Source organism: Triturus cristatus, chromosome 7, assembly GCF_964204655.1.
Source record: "Triturus cristatus chromosome 7, aTriCri1.1, whole genome shotgun sequence".
NCBI lineage: Eukaryota > Metazoa > Chordata > Amphibia > Caudata > Salamandridae > Triturus > Triturus cristatus.
In genome coordinates, this window is record NC_140590.1 from 1,860,707,827 (window position 1) to 1,860,726,252 (window position 18,426).

At 42.8% G+C, this 18,426-nt stretch overlaps 1 protein-coding gene across 2 annotated transcripts in view; it reads right to left on the reverse strand.

Moving 5' to 3' along the window:
• LOC146813500 (uncharacterized) overlaps positions 1 to 18,426 on the reverse strand; it is a 49,993-nt gene that overhangs the window by 19,091 nt on the left and 12,476 nt on the right. For both annotated transcript variants that reach the window (XM_085620281.1, XM_085620282.1), the window contains exon 2: positions 4,851 to 4,954. The gene's annotated coding sequence lies outside the window, so the exon portion shown is untranslated. The remainder of the gene's footprint in view (positions 1 to 4,850; positions 4,955 to 18,426) is intronic.

The following is an 18,426-nucleotide window of genomic DNA, read 5'->3' on the forward strand; positions in this document are numbered from 1 at the left end:
TTTTCTTTAATTGCCATAGCATTTTTACTTTTGACCGAGTCTATCAAAGCTGATTTTGCTTTCCGGCATTCTTTGTTGAACCATGGTTTGCCTGTAGGCTGCAGCTTTACTGCACCCATTCCTTTTTTTGGTCTTCTAGTCATGAGTTCTAGTAGTTCATTAAAGAACTCTTTATGTAATTTAAGAAATAAACCGGGTTCGCTTTCGGAGGGATTATAGATATCAAATACATTAGTAAGGCAATTATAAATATTTGCCACTAGATCTTCTTGTCCCAGTATGTATGCCCATTTAACGGACCGACGGTTATTACTTAACATAACATTATCTGGGACAGGTTGATGTCCTCCCTCATCTACTTCCTGACCCAGCATTAAGCACTTTGCAAAGCTAACTTCCAAGGAATGGTGATCACTATCAAATCTATCTTTGACCATCAAGTCATTTATATATGGCCACAAGTCCATGGAAATAATAACGTAATCAATTATGCTTTGGCAATTACGTCTCGTAAAAGTAGGTGCCTTGGGACTATCAGAAGGAAAACGCCCGTTACATGCCCTCAGTCCATGACTTACCAGTACCCTTGTAATTTGGAAAGCTAGGGTAGAACCTGCAACTGTCCCATTACTAGATAAGGATGGTATGCCATTAGCATTATCTTCATCCTCATACAATTTATTCATTCCGGCAATGGGTTCAAAGTTGCAGTTCATATCCCCACATATTATCGTGCTTGTTTCCGGGTCTAGCGAATCCAGTATTGATTCTAGTTTGTCAATACATGGTGACTCCTTATATGATGGGCATGGTCGATTATATACATTAAAAAGATAAATCATCCGATTATCAATGGTAACCATTTTTAAACCGAGTATATCTAAGGAATCGGTTCTTAATTGCTGTATGGCTATATTAATGGACACACTAACCCATATTATTAGCCCTCCTGATGGACGACCTCTTACTGATGGGACTGCTTCCAGCTGATACGTTCTATATCCAACCCTATGTCTAGCTGTCGTAGCCCATGTTTCTTGTAGAACACATATTTCAAAGGAGTTTATGTAAAGGTTCCATTCGGGGTCACTTGTTTTTGAACCTACTCCTGCAACGTTCCATGAAACAATCCTGGCCATAGAAGGGCCTTGGTTAGAGCTGCAGTTAGCAGCCGATGAAGGTTTACCTAATCTTCTCGGTGTTTCTAAACTATTACTAATAGGATCGTTTGCCTCTTGATGCTTTGTTTGTTCCACTTTGGATGTGGGTTCAGGAGCTTCCAAGGGTTTTTTTTTTGGTATAATATTTCCCCCCTGTATACCAGTTGATAATAATTGAAGTGAACCATTTAAACAATCAGGTGTCCTAAGGGGACTTATTAAAGCCACGGATGAATTTACGGATGAGACAAATGAACAGAGTGTGGATTTGTGTCCTTCCCCATGTGCTTGGAGTCAATCAATGCCCTCCAGTCCACTAAACCTATTATAACAGGAAATTAAGGGTTGAGTGTACTGTGGGCCCATCCATTCTCTGTGATACTGAGAGTTGGCATGTTGGGGCCTCCCTGCCCTACGTTGTACTAGAGTCCAGCCATCTTCCCCCTCCCTTTCCCATCTTTTAGGATATGTATTCCTGAAAAATTCACACCCTATTCCACCCCTATCAGGATTTGGGTTCCTTAACCAACTCCATGCATTATCTTGGTGTTCCGTTGGTGGATAGAAATAAGCCAAGGGTCTTGCTACAATCGGTGAACCATTATTCCTTGGGACTCCCGAACAGATATGTCCTACTGTCCGAGGGTCCTCAAATGATACAATCACACAGTCCCCTTGTATTTTTTTCCTGTTATAGCCTACCCAGGGGACCCTCTCTACCATTAAGATATTGCTTCTTATTGTTGGTGGTAATGGATGATTGTTATTCAGCCAATGTGACACTTTGTTTTTAAGCGCCACATAAGGTTCTAAGACTGATGAGCCTAGTTCCGGAACCCCAGTTAGAATAACTACGTAATCACATGCTTCAGGAGGTAAATTAATATTCCTGCGCTTTTCTATGTGCGTGATGTCGTTATTATTTGTAGAGATACTACAAGGAGTCAACTTTTTAGCTGTTTCACATGTTGGTAAGGACTTTGCACTATTTTCATCTACATCAATAATGATGGGATTGTTGGTAGAGACCTTTAGGGCTGTATTCCTTTCCTTTTCAATGTCATTGTCGAGTATTTTTGATACCTGTACATTGCTAATAGGGGCTGGAGCCTGCATTACCTTTTTTTGATTGCTAGTATATTCTTCTTTTTTCTCTTTCCTCAGTTCTATAAGTTGTTTTTCTATCCCAATTAGTCTTTCTTCTATAGGAATGAGCAGGGTCTTAAATATTTTTGACAAGGTCGATATAAGGGAGTCTTCTTTCCCTATGTTTGTACCTGTACTTTCAGCTGATAGATTAACAGATAAAATGTCAGCTAAGGAGTTATCTAGAAAGCTGTCGTCTACAATGTTCATAGGTAGTGTCTTAGGGGCAGCTCCTCCTTTCCCCTGTTCTTGGCCCTTGCCTTCCCTTGACCCTCTTGCATTAGATATATTATTTTCTTTGCACTTTCCTGACTTAGAAGCCTTAATAGGTTTAGTAGCGGGATATTTTTTATTTAATCGTCTATTTGTAATTTTTTGGGGAATTGCTCCCTCCCTTATCCCTTTTCTTGAGGTATTAATGTTTACTGTCTGGTTTTCTGGCTGAGGGGCTGGCAAGGTGCTTTCTATAATAGTCAAACCTTGTGGATCAGGAGTATTACAATCTTGAGTATCAGAGGGTGTCATTGTTATACCGTGAACCTCTGCATTAATAAGCCGTGTGTTAGAATTGATAGTATTATTCTCAAGAGTTCGTGTTGGAGTGCGAACTGTGGCAATGTGGCCCATTGATGACCTTTTTGCTTGGGCAAGATCTTGGGAGACCCTCCTTTCCATAAGAACAATACCCTGATCTATCAGTGTATTTGTACGAACTATAAAATCATCTAAGGTTCCAGTTAATTTGGAACTACCTGACGCAGCTTTACTACTTCTGGTTTCACGTGACATTATATCAATATGGTATAGGCAGCTAAACACGATTGGATAATAACGGAAAAAAACAAAAAAAAAAAAAAAAAAATTTTTTTTTTTTGTTATTAAACTTATTTAACTAAATACCATAACATTTGTAATAGTTAGTCAATAAAATTCCTATTACTGCAATGGATGGGGGATAATAGCATCTATTGTGTATGTAAAATTAACCCACATCTACATATAACACTATTGCCTAACTGTCCGAGTAATAGTAAGAATTGGCAATAGTGTGCTTACAGTGTCCGAAGTTTGTCCGAAGAAACGACCAGCGTCCCTGGCCCAGTCCAGTCTCCTCAGGCCTCTGAGGGCCTAAGAGGGCCCGCCCTTTGCCCGGGCTTAGCCCGGCTGCGCCCGCGCGCGTCCCGCGAAGCGGAGGGCGGCGTCAGTTTTGTAGCGCCTTCAGGCGCGAAAATGCGGCACTTCCGGGGTGCCAAGGATCATGGGAGATGTAGTTTTCCCAAGCGTCTCCCCCCACACAGCGGTCGCGTTTGTCCTGCGACGGCGGGAGGGAGATTCAGGCGTCACAGGGAAGGCTGCCCCGGGGAACAGGATACACAGCAGGTGAGCACTCCGAAAATGTCTCCTCGTATTAGCAACGGCCCCCGCTCTGCCAAGGGCGGCGTCAGTTTTGTAGCGCCTTCAGGCGCGAAAATGCGGCACTTCCGGGGTGCCAAGGATCATGGGAGATGTAGTTTTCCCAAGCGTCTCCCCCCACACAGCGGTCGCGTTTGTCCTGCGACGGCGGGAGGGAGATTCAGGCGTCACAGGGAAGGCTGCCCCGGGGAACAGGATACACAGCAGGTGAGCACTCCGAAAATGTCTCCTCGTATTAGCAACGGCCCGCTAATTAACAGCGTGAGGGGGCGTAGATAAACAGTGAACAATGTCAGACTCAAGAAAGATCCTTGAGGGACGTCCCTCCTCACCTTTTTGAACACAGACTGAAAAGGTGGAAACTGTATTGCTTAGTGCCGATCATAAAACTAAGACTTACAACACTTTTGTGCTTTCCCTTTAATACCCACCTCCTCCAGTTTAAAGATAAATATATAATGGGACACTGTGTCAACTGCTGCAATTACGATTTCACTGAAAATATGTCATCTCACAACATCACTTTTTCTGATTTTTACACCATATATCAGGCAATACCTTGAATTCAGTGTAAATGACTTCTTTATTTCTTAATTCCCAAAACTGACTTCAAATGTCAGATTCTTTTTAAATTCAATTCTGCCTGACTCTATTGCTTCCACTCAAGTCAAGCAAAACATTTTAAACTCTTTTTCTTTCCAAAGTCTTCTTGACAACCTGTTCTTCTTCAGTTAATCCCAATGTAACAATATCCTAAAATACCAATTGATGCTTCTGGCAATTGCACAAGCAAGATATTTAGTATGTGGAAAGGAAAGGTCGTATGACACGTTTCTAATAATAGCTTCCAACAAAGGCACAAATGGTGTCTGGCACCTCAGTTCGACCTCGCATTGCGCAAGTGCACAGAGTCATGGGAAGTGTGACACCTACCTTGACCCTTCAAGGATGTGACATGTGGAGTCCTCCGGGTGTAAGCTTGAAAAGCATGGTGACTGGTTTATGCTCAGAACATATTGCTATCACCTCAGACACAGAAGGAACTAATTTTAACAAAACCCCTCCCACTTGCAGTTCTCCCACTGTGATGGTGGTCACCAAGAAGGAGAAAGATTCTGCTTCAGTCATTACCTGTTGGCTTAGGTGACCCTGGATTCCACACATTGCTTCTGCCAAGGCTGAGTACGTTTTGGCTTCACCAGGGATTTGGAACCCTGTAGTATCAATCTATGACCCTGGAAAGAAGAAAAAAAGACAAACTGAGGTCTTTCACAGTAGGCGTTTGTCATAGGGATTTGCCGACAATGTGCATAAGAAAAATGCTAAAATGGGAGAGAAAGTTGAGAACTAAACGAAGCAAAGGAAACGTGCTTCCAAAAATATAATAAGAGGTAAGCAGATGAAGTAAAGGGGAACAATTCATGAATTAAAATAAAAAGGAGGAAACTATCTACGAGTGGTAGGAGTACAGATGACAATCACAACCACATATCCCTGCTCCCCTTTAAAGAAAAAATACGGCCCTTGGGATAGGGTCCCCGGGGACTAATAAGGCTCAGGGAGGAGGGTACATGGCCCTCCTCTACTTTAATATACATAAGGCTGTGGGATTGGGTCCCCAGGGCCTAATGAGGCTTGGGGAGGGGGGCCATATGCCTCCCTTCCCTTTTTTATATTTGGCCCCATGGGGATGGGGTCCCTAGGGCCCAAGGCTGGAGGGGCAGAATGCCCTCCTTCCCTGTTTAATTGTATTTGGCACCGGGGATGGGGTCCCTGGGGCCAATTAAGAGTTGGGGTGGGGGCTGTATGCCCCCTCCCCATAATATATATGTTTTGGCCCATGGGATAGGGTCCCCAGGACCCGATGCGAATCTTACGCTGCACTTGGCAAAGACTGTGCATGGTGCGGGGTTTGCATCCTGCTGGGGGTTTGGCCACAGTGCAGGGCAGCAGGCCAAGCCCTGTGATCAACCCCCTCTGCGCACAGCCAAAGGCTATGCACAACGTGGGGTTGGCTGCCTGAGGGGAGTTGGGAGCTGGATTGCCTCATGATGGATGCCTGCGGTGTGTTGGAGTCAGGGCCTAGCTGTAAGCCAGGCTGTGTCATCAACCCCACACAACATGCAGCGAAAGACTTTGTGCCGCATGAGGTTGGCTACCTGCAGGGGTGTTGGTTGCCTCCTAGTGGGTTGGCCACAGGGCTTACCCACAGGCCAGGCCCTGTTGCCAACCCCTCACCCAGCACAGCCAAAGGCAGTGGAGGTTGGCTTTACATATGGTAATAATTTATTGCTTTACACACACAAAAATTCAATAAAAAACCAAAAGTTAAAGTAATGTTATAGTTAGGTGTGATAAAAAGATCTGTTTTTGTTTTTAAACAAAACTTAGAAACTCACTGAAAAAACATAGGTTAAAGTACCATAGTTAGGCTAATATGTCAGTGACAACATCAACGTTTTGAATTCAGAAAACCACAGAAATCCACCAGTTATAAGTAGCAGAGCTAATTATAACTTGTGTCCATGCCATGCACTGCTTATGACCTCACATATAACATCAATCAGGTGTCATGTACATCACATAATTTATTATATCACTGATGATATCTCAAATTACATCACTGATAACATCACTGATGACATCATTCAAGCCTCTTTGGTACACATTACTCTATAACCTAGTATAGCATTAGGGGCCTGAAGGTAAGTACAAAATAGCTCGGAATAATATGAAGCATCATTAATGCCATCATAGACACAACTCCCTTAGGTTTAGCAAGCAAGTGCCATGTGCAACATTGGCCCTATACCATACACTCCACAGGAAGGCTAGATCACATTAACAATCAAACACAGATATATGGCAAACCCTCATTGCACTTGGTGTTCAATATGTATACAAGTTTTCAGAGAAAGTTCCTCAAAAGACTCAATGTCTGTTCTAAAATAAAGCTCTACTATGGACAGCTGGTATCTGTATCAAACTCCTCACAATCACCGAACCTACACTGAGAAATTAAGTTGATATGAACAGAAAAGTGGGTACTGTAAACAGTGTTTCCTCTATGAAGAGAGTTTATTCTGTACCACACTGTTTGCAGACACCGCAACTCTCGTGAAAAATACACTACAGAGCATTAAAAGGAATCTACTAAGAACAGTGTACACTCTATGCAAAACTTATCAAAAAAGTCAATATTAACTTAAAATAACCACAGTTTGAAAGTACTAAAGATTATACTACCTGAATCCTTAATCCTGTAGTGAACACTTTACGGTTTAGATAACTCACCTTCTGAAGCAAAAGAAGTACATGTGCATAGGTTAGTACCTGGTGTACACAGTCTTCTATGTTATGTAGAAAGTGTCATGTTGGAAAGATTCGAATAACTCAATGCCACTTACAATACTTAGTATATAGTATGTAAACTTGTATTGAACATGCTGAAGACAAGTTGTCAACTGTCACCTGCACACAGAGTTACAACGCAAAGATTTATAACCTGTTAAAAACCTCTACACACCCAAGGGGCATTAGGAGCACACACCTTTTTTTAAACACTTCCACCCATTAGCTGGACATTGGCTGTACAAAATTAGGTAGAAAAGTAATATGATAGCTACCTGCCACAATTTAAACTATGAAACAAACTAAGCCACTGGTTGAATTATATCATCAGTAATGTAATTGGAGATGTCATCAGTGATCCCATAAATGATGTCATAGAACAAGTTATAAGAGATGTAATATGTGAGGTGATAAGCAGTGCATGGCAGGGGCGCACTTATAGATAGTTCAGCTAACTATAACTGGTGAATTTCTGCTTTTTTAGTTCGGAACATTAATGTTAACACTCACATATTCACCTAAATATAATCTTATTTTAACCTTTGTTTTTTTCTGTGAATTTCTAAGGTTTTTTTTAACCAAAAACAATTCTGGCATCACACGTAACTATAACGTTACTTTAGCCTTTGTTTTTTCTTTGAATAACTGTATATGTGTATATGAGTATATATATATATGAACATCCGGAATTGGCAACTTTATATCATTTGCCCAAAGTGCATAAGAGTAAAGTATGGCCTCCGGGGCGACGGATCGTATCATCCAAAAACAGTTTGCTGGAAAATACTTCAGTATACATTGATCATTTTATCTCTCCCATGGTGAGAGATTTGACCTCATATTTACGTGACACAAAAGACTTTTTACGTATTATAGAAGGCATAACATGGGAACCTGACATGTTGTTGATAACATTGGACATTGTCAGTTTATATACATCTATCAATCATGCAAAAGGCTTACAAGCAATTAGCTTCTTTCTAGAGAAGAGACCATTGAAATATCGCAAACATAGTTCAATGTTGATGGAACTGACTGAGTTTTGTTTAACTCACAATATTTTTGTATTTTCAGGACAACTTTACTTACAAAAGCAAGGTACGGCGATGGGAACGTGTTTCGCCCCCAGTTACGCTAACTTGTTCGTGGGCTGGTGGGAGAAGCACGTGGCCTGGACTGGTACCAATGAGAAATGAATGGACAACATCGCTCTGTGGACGCGGTACATCGATGATCATTTCATCCTGTGGCGCAGTCCGCAGAGCGATGCAGAAGAGTTTATCAAAGCCCTAAATGTGAATGATCAAAACTTACAATTTACCAGCTGTATTAGTAAGGAAGAGGTTGTTTACCTGGATCTGAGGGTATATATTGAAGGAAGTAACATACAAACAGCTCTCTATCGAAAGCCAACGGCAGGAAATACCATCCTGCATGCAGGGAGCTGTCACCCGAGAAGTGTGGTCAACAATATTCCCCTAGGTGAATTTTTTAGGATGAAACGTAATTGTTCCACTAACTTAGAATGTAAAAAGACTATCAGTCAGGCCAAATTAAGATTCCAGAAAAGAGGCTATTGCAAAGGCATATTAGATAAAGCTGAATCCCAATGCAACGCCACAGAGAGAAAACAACTACTCGTGGACAAGGAAAAAAGTAGAGATGAGAAAATCAGGATTATTACCAATTTCACTGAGAAATCACCACAAGTGTTTCAGATTCTCAGAAGGAATTGGAAAATACTGAAATCTGATAATGTAGTGGGGAAAGTACTAACTGACAATCCTTTAGTAACATATAGAAGAGGGAGTTCCCTTAAAGATCATTTGGTAAGAAGTCACTATCAATCAAAACAGAAAAAAATAATAGCCATCAAGGGTTTTTTCCCTGCATGAAATGCAAAGCATGCAAAAACAGCCATCAAGTAAAAGACTACCTGATACCGGGGAAAAAGGGAAAAAGGGAAAAAACCCCATCACCAAACTTCTAAATTGTAACTCAGACTATACAGTCTACTGTTTGGTGTGCCCATGTGGCAAGCAATATGTGGGCAGTACGATCCATCCCACGAAAAAGAGAGTCCTAGAGCATCTTAGGGCAATAAACAACAGAGATCATAACTATCCTGTTGCACGCCATTTTGAGATGGAACACAACAGTAACAGTAATCTTCTCACTTTCTTCTGCCTTGATCAGATTGTTAAATCTGAGAGAGGAGGGGACCATGTGAAAAAATTACGTATCCTAGAATCCAAATACATTATCAAGCTCCAAACAAAAATACAGAGAGGACTTAATAATGAAGAAGAGATGTGGGTGCATATAGGCTAAAGCTGGGTTCTAGTTGGAGGTAAAAGTATGTTCTTGAGATTTTGGGTTATGGGATGTTAAAATTCAGGTATGGCTAATTACTGACTAGTACTAAATGTAACAGTTGAGAAATGTTAATTGGAACGAAACATGTAAATACATACAAAGGATTGTCAATGGAATTTGTGCTTATTGTTATTAATGCCCAGAAAGTAAAATATGCAAATAGGAATAAGGAGAGAAATAGAATTACGAAGTGGGCCCATACAGGGCGGAATGAGGCTAAGAGGGCTTGGATAAAGGTCTGAAACATGGGAGATCTAAAAACGGGAGTAGAATTTCCGCTTATGATAAAGTTAGGTTAATTGATGACCAAGGCGAAAAACCGTGATTGGAGAAACCATTTTAAATGTGTTTGGCATAGATTGATTTCGTCTTGTATTAATAATATCAAGGATGGAGGATTGCATTGGCAACACTATATATGTTTGTTTTATTAATGGCTAAACAGACCGTTATAAGATGGCCGCCACTGAAACGTAATTTCTCTCTGTGTACTCTTTTGTTCATGCTTTCTTTTATTTTTATGAATCACGAGTCACTTTCTATGTTCATGAGTTGTATAGCACATCTTTATTTAAATTCACAAGGTAAAAGATATCGAGTTGACACTGACGAAGGCGGTTACGCCGAAACGCGTTTGTCTACTTTGATGCAGTAAAGAAACAAAATAAACTTAAGATTTTGCTTGGAAAAAAGCAGATGGCTCATGAGTGCGCTCTGTTGGAAAGGCTTAGAGAACCTGCTGTGTGGAATATATATATATATATATATATATATATATATATATAACGAGAGAACAATATCAAAAGAGTATCTCAATGTTTCATGACCTCATTAATAGATGGCGTGACCAATCTATGTTGGACACTGATGAATTCCTATTTTTGAGAAACAACGATCCTGTGTTGCCGACCTTTTATCAGCTCCCGAAGATCCATAAAAATCAGGTTGATCCACGGGGGAGGCCGATCGTCTCGTCTAAGAGAGGTCTGACAGAGAATCTGTCGAGATACATTGACTCTTTCCTTTTTCAGTTTGTCTTACAACTCCCTTCTTACGTAAAAGACACTAAGGACTTTATCATCCAAATTGATAAATGCAATGGGAATCAACTTTTGTACTTATGACCTTAGACATAACTAGTCTTTATACGTGCATAGATCATAGACAAGGTATTGAAGCGGTGAAATACTTTTTAGACAAAAGATCACTGAAGTTTTTGACACACAGTCTTATGCTGATTGAATTTATTGAATTCTGTCTTTTCAACAACATTTTTTTATTTCAAGATGAGTTGTTTAGACAAGTCTCCGGTACAGCAATGGGCACCTGCTTCGCCCCTAGCTATGCGAATTTGTTCGTAGGCTGGTGGGAGAAGCAGGTGGCCCTGTCTGGCAGTAGGGAGAAATGGGCAAAACATGTGGTCGTGTGGCATAGATATATCGACAACCTCTTCCTGGTGTGGAGGGGTTCTGTCGAACAAGCGAAGGAGTTCATCCATGAATTAAATGATAACGATCTGAATCTGAGATTTACATATGACATCAGTTCAACGGCAGTGAACTATTTAGATCTCAGAGTGTATGCAAAGGATGGCAGATTAGAGACCGAACTGTTCAGGAAACCCACGGCGGGCAATTCGATTCTGCATGCCGATAGCCGCCATCATCCCCAATTAATCAACAGCATACCTTACGGTTAACTCCTTCTCTTGAAACGCAATTGTTCCTGTGATAAAGATTTTGAGAGAGCAGCTATTGGCTGCATGGCTAGATTCAGTACGAGAGGTTACGATCTGAGTCTGTTACAGACTACATATAAGAAAGGACAGAGAATTCCCCGTAAAGGGCTTTTTAAAAGTAAAGAAGTACAAGAAAAAGTAAAGGCAAGGGACAATGTAGATCCAGATACAAGTACCTTCCGTATGATTACCACATATTCGGAGGATGCAAATTCTCTAAGAAGAATGCTACAAAAGAACTGGCATATCCTCCAAACGGATTTAGTAATAGGTAAAGATATTCCCTCTGGACCTTTAATTACTTTCCGCAAAGCAAGATCATTGAAGGACAGATTAGTCCAGAGCCATCTGTCACCAATTACATCTAAGACAGGGACTCTGAAAGAGATGAAAGGCTTCTTCCCATGTGGAAAATGTAGGGCTTGTGCCAATAGCAAAAGAGTCCTCACATATAACATCTCAGGTGTCACACAACAGAAAATGATCAAAAAATTCATTACATGTTCTACATCACATGTTGTGTACTGTCTAGTCTGTCCTAGGCGGACTTAGATACATTGGAAGCACCATCAATAATGTAAAGTTACGCATTCTTGAACATCAACGAGTCATAGTAAACAAGGATGCAAATTATCCTGTGGCCAGGCACTTTGCAATTAAACATCAAAGCAACAGGGAGCTGTTGCAATATTTTGGGGTGGACCATGTCCCTATAAACGTTAGAGGTGGAGACAGGGTTCTGAAGCTGCGTAGATTAGAATCCCGTTACATCATCGATTTACAGACTAAGGCACCTAAAGGACTTAATAGCGCAGAGGAACTCACAGTGCATTTAGGAAGCTGATCCTATTCGATCTAACAGGACGTTCCTCCAGTTCTCTTGTACAATATATTGTTGAAAGTTGGCAGTGTCATGGTAGATGTAGTGATGCATGGCTAGCCATGAATCCAAATCCTCTCGCTTATAATCGTTATTGTCATTATCGATCCATAGTGGGGAAGCTTATAATCACGATAGCAGACAATGTACTATTTAGTATTGATTGATGGTCATACTCCGATTTCACCGATATACGGTGTTATGCTTACGACCGACCCACTAAAGCTGGTGGCGAGCCATGTCAAAAAATTGATATTCATAATGAAAAGCATATAATTATGATAGCATTGTACTGATTGATTGATGGTCAAACTCTGTCTTCACCGATACACGGTGCTATGTTTACGACTGACCCACTAAAGCTGGTGGCGAGCTATGTTAAAATTGATTTTCATAATGAAAAGCTTTTAAGGACGATAGCAGACAATGTATTATTAATATTGATATAACATAATTGATGTTGGGACAGAGAGAGGGCTGCTATACACAAGTTGCCATGCATCAATGTATACACGATATACCATGTAAAGATGGCCGCCACTTTCACAGGTTAACTCAAGTAGTTCTTGACTACAGATGTCACTTTCCTAATCACGTGCACGTAAACTTAAAAACGCTGCCACACCGCGATAACTGTAAACACTGACGAAGGAATTTCCGAAACGCGTCTGTTTTCTTGTGTGGCTTAATAAAACATCTGTGAAGCGACCCCCCGAGTGCTGGACTTTTACTGAAAGGTGCGTGAGTCTGGGAGCATTGATTTTCACGTGGAGCACTGCCACAAGGAGCACCCGCCTCTGAGTGCCTTGGTCTTCGGTGCAACCTTGGAGCTGGAGATATATATATATATATATATATATATATATATATATATATATATATATATATTACCTACTGGCGGTCGCCAGTAGGTAGTTATAGTTAGGACCCTGTTTCCATAGGAAAACCGCAACATTCTATTTTGAATAACTTTGGCGCCGGTCGACGAATCCTCAAAACTAATGGGGCGCTACGCTCCGCTCCTACCCTGAAAATCTCGGGGGGATTCGTCAAGCGGGAGCTGAGAAAAAAGGGGGGTCCCAAAACGCGTTTTCCCAATGCATTTTTCCATAGGACCTTTAGACACAGCTACAGCCCGAACGGCTTAACAGAGTTACTTGAAATTTGGCAGAGAGGTAGTCTACAGGTCAAGGAAGTGCCTTTTGTAGGTCTGGTGTAAATCTGTTCAGTAGTTCCTGAGAAAATAGCATTTAAATCAATATATATATCTGTGGCAGCTTACCGTGCGCTTACCGTGCGCTTACGGTAAGCTTACCGTACGCGTACGGTGCCGTGCGCGAGCGCGATTCTGATTGGCTGTTAGATCTTAGTAAACATTCGAATCGGTCAAAACCAGGAAGTGTCGGCCGCCATATTCTCTCTCGCACTCTGAGGGGGGGAGGAAAAACAAAGTTGGATAACATGAAAAGGGGCAGGCTAGACAGCTCCTAACCACATAGCCATGGTTAGGGTGTCCCAAAAGAACCCCCAAGGCCAAAAATTTTTTTTTTTTTTTTTTAAAACGCCGATTGCGCTTACCGTACGCGTACGGTAAAAAATAACTAAAAAAAAAAAAAGGAATATCCACATTTTCCCCACCCCGTGTGCCAAAGGTGCCCGAAGGACACCTTTTGCGCATGGCATATTGTTTCAACGAACAATTAATAGATAACCTTTCACAACGAAGCGCATAATATGTCCTCCGTGTGCGGACGGTGCGCGAAGCGCATGGTGCGTACATGGCCCATCCAGCGTAACGTGGGCGCGTAGCGCACCGCGTGCCCACCGTGCGTGCACGGCACTAACTGCGTAAAGTGGGCGTGCGGTGCGCAAAGCGCACCGCGTGCTCACTGTGCGCGCACGGAAAAACAAAGTTGGATAACATGAAAAGGGGCAGGCTAGACAGCTCCTAACCACATAGCCATGGTTAGGGTGTCCCAAAAGAACCCCCAAGGCCAAAAATTCAATTTTTTTGTTTTTTTTTTTAAAACGCCGATTGCGCTTACCGTACGCGTACGGTCAAAAATAACTAAAAAAAAAAATAATATCCACATTTTCCCCACCCCGTGTGCCAAAGGTAACCTTTCACAACGAAGCGCATAATATGTCCTCCGTGTGCGGACGGTGCGCGAAGCGCATCGTGCGTACATGGCCCATCGAGCGTAACGTGGGCACGCGGTGCAATCCTCTGCTGATGACATATGTGTCTTTATGAAAAAAAAATATTTGTAATATATGTATAGCTAAAATTTAATGGAAGAAGACATGGGCAAATAAGTGTCTAAATACAGTATTAGCATCAGCAGAGGATTGCGGTCGCGTGAGTTATAGTTGCCTGCACTAACTATAACGGGGGAATTTCAATGGTTTTTTACGAGTGAAATGTCCAGCTAACTATAACATGTGTGAAACCTATGGTTTTTTCAGTGAATATATATATACCGGGGGGCCAAATCCTGGGGGCATTATAAAAATACACTGCCCTGGGGACTGCCACCCCCTGGGGCAAAGTCTGAATAATTGCGGGGGGCACATGGCCCCCCCGCAACCCTAGGGACCGCCACCCCCCGGGCTTAATAGTTTAATGTGGGGGGGCCTCTAAGGCCCCCCCAAGCCCCGTGGACCGCCACCCCCCGGGGCTCCAATTTATTAACATAGCGGGGGGCACACAGCCCCCCCTCAGCCCAGGGGACCGCCACCCCTGGGGCTTTTTAAAAATAAATAAATACCCTGTGTGGGGGAGCTCAAACCCACCCACACGCCCCGGGGACCGCCACCTCCCCGGGGCACTAAAGATTCCCAGTCCTGGGGACCACCGCCCCCTGGGGCTTTGTAAAAGATGGGAGGAGGGCTGCGTGGCCCCCCTCCTGGAGCCTTTTTGTGGCCCTGGGGACCGCCACCCCCCAGGGCCGGCTTCTGCAGTGTCCCGGGGTGCCCACCCCCGGGACACTGTAGTTTGCTATGGCAGGGCGGGAGCCCCGCGGCTCCCGCCCTGTCATAGCAAACTGCTTTGCTACTTGGAAGAGAGAGTAAGAAACCTGCTCTCTCTTCCAAATAGCAAAGCAAAATGCTTTTCCACAGGGGGAAATGCATCTTAGCAGCTCCCCGTGTGGAAAAGCAATGCCAGCTCCCGCAGGAGGCGGGGAGCCGGCGGGACCGTGGGGGGATTGGGGACCACCCCACAGTCCGCAACGGAGAGGGCCAGTCCGGGGGATATGGTCCCCGGGGCTATAAGTGGCCCGGGAGGGGGGCCACTCGCCCCCTCCCCAAAATATAAATTATTATTATTTTTTTATATGGAAAAAAGTTAGAAAAAATGGCCATGCCCCGGGGGATGAGGTCCCTGGGGCCGATTATGGCCTTGGGAGGGGGGCCACTCGGCCCCCTGCCCGAATTTTTTATTTAAATAAAATAATTACAGGGGCAGGCCCTGGGGAGGGGGTCCCCAGGGTCAAAATATTAGGAAAAGAAGCGGGGCCACACAGCCCCCCTTCTTAAACAAAAAAAAAAGAAAAAGACCGGCATTGCGCCGGAGGCCACGCCCCCTTCTTGTAGCACTCTGCAAACGCGCTCCCTGGCGCGTTTGCAGAGGGGGGACGAATTCCCCTTGAATACTGGGGGTCCCTGGGGGCCAACTAGCGCACCAGAAACCTCCAGTATGCGCCAGGGGGCTGCGTTGCAGAGAGGTGGTCTGAGGCCATGCCCCTTTTTACACCTCTCTACAACGCAGCTCTGTGGTGCTTACTGGAGGTAGCTGGTGGGCTAGCTGCACCCCAGGGACCCTCAGTATTCAAGGGAAGTTAATCCCCCAACTTAAAACGCGCCACAGGGCACGTTTGCACAGTGGTGAAGAGAGGGGGCGGGGCCTGAGTTCACATGTGTGCAAACACATCCTGTGGCACGGTTTAAGTTGGGGAATTCATTCCTTCTCAATCCTGAGGGTGCCTGGGGGCCAACTAGCCCACCAGGTACCTCCAGTAAGCGCCACGGAGCTGCGTTGCAGAGTGTTGTAAAAAGGGGCGTAGCCTCTGAACACCTCTCTGCAACACAGACCCCTGGCGCATACTGGAGGTACCTGGTGGGCTAGTTGGCCCCCAGGGACCCACAGGATTGAGGAGGAATTAATTCTCTAACTTAAAACGCGCCACAGGGCGTGTTTGCAGACATGTCACCTCAGGCCACGCCCCCTTCCTTCACCACTGTGCAAACACACCCTGTGGCGCGTTTTAAGTTGGGGGATTAACTCCCCTTGAATACTGAGGGTCCCTGGGGTGCAACTAGCCATATATATATCTACACACACACACACACACACACCGGTAAAGATGAGGGTTAAAGACATATGATGGCTGCTGCAAATACAGCAAAAGTGAACCATAAAGTCAAAAACATAGTCCTTCCTCTTCAATGAGATTACAACAGTCGTTCAATGAATTAGAGGGTCCCAAATAGTGTTATTGTATTCATGCTCATTAAAAAACCCTAAAGTGCAACTGCAAAAAAGTGCAAGAGTCGCTATATATGCAAAACGCTTAACAAGAAATCTTAGACCGTGGCAACAGCTAAATATCCTAATTCACTAGGAATAAAGTGCCAGTGCATAGTCACATTATGAAGAGTGCAAAATCAACAACGTAAACTGGTTCAACTTCGAGTATCCATGAATGTTAAAAAATAAATAAATAAATAATCAATCAATCCAACGATGTTAAACATGATCATCTCAGATCAAGAAAATAGAAAAAGCTGCTGAGTCAGAATCCTCCACTAGGAAGTAAGTATATGAGGACCATCAATTGTAGCAGGTCATACATTTAGCGATAAACCAAGAATGATATTGAAATCTCAAACTTGACTAAATTAATCTTAAATTTATACAGTCGGTACCAAACAAGTTTCATGATGATCTTTAAAACATTCATAAAAATTCATTAAAGATTTCATAAAGAATTCATAAAAAATTACAAAATGTATGAAAAATTAAGCATTTCCAATAAAAGTTCATTTATAAAAAACATTTTTATACAAAGTTGTACAGCTCCTCCCCTGTATTAAGGCCATTCGGCATCTTGGTATCCAATAGTACAATGAAATGAGATTCCAGCTGCCGCAATAGTTTTTCTCTTTTACCTCCTCGAACTGACTTTGGTAGAGATCCAATTACAAAATAACTTAAATCATTCAGGTTATTGTCATGTACAAGTTTAAAGTGGCGAGCCACTGGGTATTTGGGGTCAGAGTTAACCAACGCCCTTAAATGTTGGAGAATTCTGTTAAAAACCTGAAGCTTGGAGCTTCCAACGTATTTGAGGTGACATGTACACTCCAATGCATGTACTGCGAACTCCGGTCGACAAGTGTAGTGACCCTGGATCTTAACAGTCAGTTCCTCGAATGCAGTGGTATACTCAGTGGTGTTCTTCCCAAACTTACAGGCTCTACAACTTGTACATTTACAAAAACCTGACCTTGGTGACAACCAGGTATTAGACACAACCACCTCTGGGCTATTTCTAACCAGCGCATCCCTCATCGAGGAAGCGCGTCTAAATGTGAGTGTAGGAAGACTAGGCAAGATCTGTGATAATGTCAGATCTGATAAAATGATCGGCCAGTGTCTGTAAATATTCTTCCTTATCTGTCTATCTTGACAGCTGTATGTGGTTATTAACCAAGTCCGCAGTATTGGATAGCTGACCAGAGGATACAATAGTAGCTCTTGTTGCAGATGTTTGGTCCAGCAGGAATTCCTCCCTGTTGATGTTGTTGGCCCTGACTCGAGCTTCTTCTAAGTCTTTCTCTTTGTAACCTCTTGCCAGAAATCTCTGAAAGGCATCTGCCTGACATAAATTGAGCTCTATTTCAGAACTGCAAATCCTTCTAATTCGCAGAAATTCTTTATATGGAATACTGCAGATAAGATGGTGGGATGAGCACTACTAGCATGCAAAATAGAATTGCCTGCGGTACTCTTTCTGTAAAGTTTGGTTTCAATAGTATTGTTGTTAATATACAGTTCAACATCTAAAAATTGGACACAACTAGTACTGATATGCGCAGTAAAGGTTAGATTCAAATTGATGTCACTAACAAATTTTAGAGCAGACGCCTCAGACCCCTTCCAAATGACGCACACGTCATCAATGAATCTCCACCAATGGAGAAAGTGTGTCATACGCAGTCTTTGAACGGCTTTGAGGACCTGTTCCTCCCACCAGCCATCACTAATAAAAATCAAAGGTTAAAGTAACAATATAGATATATATATATATTCCAAATGAGAAGCATCCAAAATTGGAGACCCACGCACATCGTGACTTCAA